The following is a 5,266-nucleotide window of genomic DNA, read 5'->3' as shown; positions in this document are numbered from 1 at the left end:
CCTCTTGTTCGTGGAAACATTTTTAAAAAAGATTTATTGATTTATTTTGGAGAGAGAGCACATAGTGGGGAGGAGTGGAGGGAGAGGAAGGGAGAGAATCTCAGGTGGACTCTCCACTGGATTTGGGGCTCCATCTCATGGCCCTGAGATCATGACCGGAGCCAAAATCAAGAGTCAGATGCTTAACTGACTGAACCGTTCAAGTGTCCCTGGAAACGTTTTTCTTAATTTTTAGTGCTGAAGTCTATCCTAATGACTTTAGCAATAGTCATTGTAACCAACTGCAATTAATATTTTGTAGTCTTCATAGCTCATAGGACCTGATTATATTTGAAAGTATGATGAAATAGCCTTTCCATTTGGTAACATGGTCTGAAATCACAGTTCTGACCAGTGGACATTCTCTTGGTGAAACCATGAGGTAATGCACTCTTTGGAAAATATATACTGACAGATGGGAAAAATAATCTTAGGAAGTTCTGCTTGACATGTTGGTCAAATATCATCTGAACAAGTCGCTTTGTAGGTTGGTCATGTAAAAAATATTCACAAAAACTTGTCTGAAAGTCCTCAGATTTTCAAAAGAAAATCCAAAAACTTGAGAATGAAGGAGAAAAAAGCTACTATTATCCCAAGACTCTAGTTATATTACCAGACTCTCTGTAGTTAATAAGGTAATAGAACCAAACAGATATGGGAACAAAATTCATTTACGCTGACACAATTCTTCTAAGAATGCATATCAGTAATCCTTGGATTTAAAAGGCATCATAAAAGAAGGTACCAATAAAATAAGGCATTTCAAGCCTATGAAAAAGACTTTCAGAATGAAGACTGTAATTCCAATAATCCAAAGTACTTCCCAGAAGCTCCAGTGACCCAAAGTAGGATTTACAAAGATTAAGTTGTAATAAAGTGACTGAAAATGAAAGAGAACAGAAGATGCTGCCAAGAATACTAGTAACCAAGCATACTGAAGCTTTGGGCACTTTTTCTTAGAAAAAGCCTGATTTACAGTGCTTTTGTTGGCATACATAAAAGTTGTTAGAAGCCCAGTTCCAAGAGAAGTTACATATATTTCTGGAGCATGGATTTTCAGCACATCCTTTAGGGATGAAGTTCACCTGGATATGAACATTTCAAGAACGAGAGCAAGGCCCTTTTTCTGTCCATCTTGTTGCATGAGCACTTTGGGAGATTGATGCTGCTGCACTGTCCACAGTTCAGAGAGTGACATGGCCCTTGAATACCTTTTCTCTGATCCACATTCCTTTGCATCAGGACTGTGTTTCCTCTAATGATGATGGGTGGTTAGAAGTTTCACATTGGTATCAGGGACAGTGGGAGATAATCCTACGTCTTCAGTCAGGGCTCTCACCCCCAAGTCTCAACACAACTAACTTTCTTAGCCATAATGGCAGGAACAAAGCTAGGTTTTTAATGGGCTTTTTAATTTGTGTTCAAATTTATTTTTTTGTAATTGTCTTAAAATTTGGTCTCTAGTAGCTTTCATATAGCCTTCCTAGTCAGGCCCCCAATTTCCGGACCCTCAATTTCTCTTGCAAACTGGCTAATTGTTTCCTGAGTTCATTTCTTATAATACTTTGCCTGACATACAAAGTAAAAGTGAGCCCACAATTATTTTCCTGCCAAGCACTTCCCCCAGAGTTACAGTCTCAGCGGGCATGTGCTCTGCTTGCCAAGTTATCCCAGGCAAATATACTACATATTTTGTCCCTGTGTAATTTGGGTGTCCATCTTTATAGCTCTGTTATAGATTCTTTTATAACAAATCTTGACATCAAATGGCATAAGTCCTTCAACTTTTTTCTTTTCCAAAGCTGTTTTGACATTTATATGTTCTTTTTAGTTCTATATAAATTTCAGACTAATCTTTTCAACTGCTACAAAAAATCCTCCTGGATTCAGGGCCTGAAGCTGGAGAATTAGGTAGAGAGAAAGGAGAGAGAGGAGAGGAGAGCTGGTGAAGCAGGCAGGTAACTAAGCAGTCCTTCTGAAGCACCTGCATGGTAGACAAGTCAGAGCTTGAGGGGTATCCACAAAGGATAAAATTCAGATTCCTTAGTGTAGCATAAAATCCATTCATGATTAGTGGATGAGCCTAGGCCCTGGAATCAGAATTTCTAAGTTGAAATTTTATGGTAGCCACTTCTACAATATATGACCTTGGGTGGGTCACTTAATCTTCCTGGGCTTCTATTTATTTAACTGTGAAATGGGGGAGGAGGATGAGAACAGCCCTTTTGTCAGCGTTCACTGAGTTGTAAAGATGTGATATTCCTTCTATAGGACAATCTCTCAGCATTGCCAGGGTCCACCCCCACGCTATGCTTTATCCTAACCTAACTCCTATACTACTAGTTCTCTTCATTGTGATGCATCATGCTTCTGTACCTCCACATATTACCTGATTCACCCTTTTTCTCTTCCTCTGGCTAGAACCTGCTCATTCTCCAGGACTCAGTGACTCATCACTCCCTTCTGGCAGCCTCCTCTGATTCCTTCAGCCTCCATTAGTGATGGTTCCCTTGAGCTATCTCAGTGTCAGTGCTTGATTATACCACAGTGGATTCTTTTTCTCTGTCTCTCCCACTATAAATTATAGATTCTCTCCCCTGCTGGACTGTAAACTCTAGACCACATTTTCCTTGAGGGTAGGAACTGTTTTGCCTGTCTTTGTATCCTTAGCTCCTAATGTAGCACTAAGTTTTTAAGAATGTTTGTTAGCAGGTTCTTAAAAATGTTTATTGAGTTGATGAATATTGAATGATGGGGAGGTCTAGCAGGCATTGTTACACTTTATGGAGAAATATAAAGATGATGGGGTATTTTGGGGCAATGCATAACAGTAAGAATTTTAGAATTCCGAAATTTAGTGAGTTGGTAGATTTCAAAGTATAATTAAAAAAAATAATGGAAAGTTTCTTAACACAAAGAATGACTAAAGACATTTTTTGGTTAAGGCATTGTTTACTACCATTTGCTCAATATCCATTACTTTCAGACCTCTTGCAAAGACATTGAAATCCACAACTATCTGGCCAATTAATCTTTGACAAAGCAGAAAAGAATATCCAGTGAGAAAAAGAGCCTCTTCAACAAATGGTGTTGGGAAAACTGGACAGCAACATGTAAAAGAATGAAACCAGACCACTCTCTTATACCATGCACAAAAATAAATCGAAATGGATGGAAGACCTAAATGTGAGACCTGAAACCATAAATATCCTAAAGGAGAACATGGGCAGTAACCTTTTTGACATCAGCTGTGCAACTTCTTTCTAGATACATCTCCTGAGGCAAGGGGAAAAAAAGCAAAAATAAACTATTAGAGCTTCATCAAAATAAAAAGCTTTTGCACAGTGAAGGAAATAATTAACAAAACTAAAAGGCGACCTATGGAATGGGAGAAGATATTTGCAAGTGACATATCTTTTAAAGATTAGTATCCAGAATCTATAAAGAACTTGTAAAATGTAACACCCAAAAATGAATAATCCAATTAAAAAATGGGCAGAAAATATAAATAGACATTTTCCCAAAGAAGACATACAGATGTCCAACAGATGCACTCAAAGATGCTCAATATCACTCATCATCAGGGAAATACAAAACAAAACTTCAATGAGATATCACCTCAGTACCTGTCAGAATGGCTAAAATCAACAACACAGGAAACAACAGGTGTTGGCAAGAAATTGGTGAAAGGGGAGCCCTCTGGTGCTATTGATAGGAATACAAGCTGGTATAGCCACTGTGGAAAACAGTATGAAGTTTCCTCAAAATAGTTAAAAATAGCTCTACCCTCTGATCCAGTAATCATGCTACTGGTTATTTACTCAAAGAATACAAAAATACTATTTCAAAGGGATACATGCACCCCAATGTTTATAGCCACATTATCTACAATAGTCAATTTATGGAAACAGCCCAAGTGTCCATTGATCGATGAATGGATAAAGAAGACATGGTGTATATATACGATGGAATACTATTCAGCCATAAAAAGAATGAAATCTTGCCACTTGCAACAACATGGAGCTAGAGAGCATTAAGCTAAGTGAAATAAGTTAGAGAAAGTCAAATACCATATGGTGTCACTCATGTGGAATTGAAGGAACAAAACAAATGAATAAAGGGGGTAGAAAAGAGAGAAGTGATCCAAAAAACAGACTCTTAACTACAGAGAACAAACTGATGGTTATCAGAGGAGAGGTGGGTGGGGGTATTGGTAAAATAGGTGACGGGGATTAAGGAATACACTTGTGGTGAGCACCAGGTGGTGTATGAAAATGTTGAATCACCATATGGCACACCTGAAACTAATATACACTGGATATTAATTAAATGGAAGTTTTAAAAAAGATTTATTTATTTTAGAGAGAGAGTGTGGGTATGCTCGAGTGGGGGAGGAACAGAGGGAGGAGCAGAGGGAGAGGGATAAGCAGACTCTGTGCTAAGTGGCTGAGTGTGGAGCCCTATGAAGGACTTGATCCCACAACCCTGAGATCATGACCTGAGCGAAATCAAGAGTCCGATTTTTTTTTAAAGATTTTATTTATTTATTCATGAGAGACACACACACACACACACACACACACAGAGAGAGAGAGAGAGAGAGAGAGAGAGAGAGAGAGAGGCAGAGACACAGGCAGAGGGAGAAGCAGGCTCCATGCAGGGAACCCAATGTGGGACTCAATCCCAGGTCTTCAGGATGATGCCCTGGGCTGACGGTGGCACTAAACCACTGAGCCACCCAGGCTGCCCAAGAGTCTGATGTTTCTCTTTGAAATCACAGAAAAAAAAAAGTGTCTGATGTTTAACCATAACTGACTGAGCCTCCCAGGTGCCCCCTGACTGGAATTTAAATAACAAAATATTAAAAGTTCTTTAAAAAATATTCTGTCAGTGGTTAATTGTATTACCTAAAAGCATAGAGTAGTTATCCTTGGCAAACTATGGACCAAAATCCTGGGAACTACCTGTTAATTCTAAAATGTCTGTATGAGTTCAATCTTTTTTTTTTAAATAGATTTTATTTATTTATTAGACCTAGAGCATAAGTAGGGGGAGGGGTGGAGGGAGAAGTAGCAGACTCACCACTGAGCACAGAGCCCTAGGGGGGTGCTTAATTCCAGGACCTCGAGATTATCCCCTGAGCCGAAGTCAGATGCTTAACTGACAGCCACCCAAGCGCCCGAGTTCAATAATTTTAACAATAAACCTTGCCTCAGTCATTAGTTTA

At 38.9% G+C, this 5,266-nt stretch overlaps 1 pseudogene; it reads right to left on the bottom strand.

Annotated features, from left to right (window-relative positions):
* Positions 1 to 304: 304 nt before the first annotated feature.
* LOC121487166 lies at positions 305 to 2,423 on the bottom strand (annotated as a pseudogene).
* Between the last annotated feature and the right edge of the window lie 2,843 nt (positions 2,424 to 5,266).

The sequence above is a fragment of the Vulpes lagopus genome, chromosome 3, assembly GCF_018345385.1.
Source record: "Vulpes lagopus strain Blue_001 chromosome 3, ASM1834538v1, whole genome shotgun sequence".
NCBI lineage: Eukaryota > Metazoa > Chordata > Mammalia > Carnivora > Canidae > Vulpes > Vulpes lagopus.
This window is presented reverse-complemented; position numbering and strand designations above follow the sequence as displayed.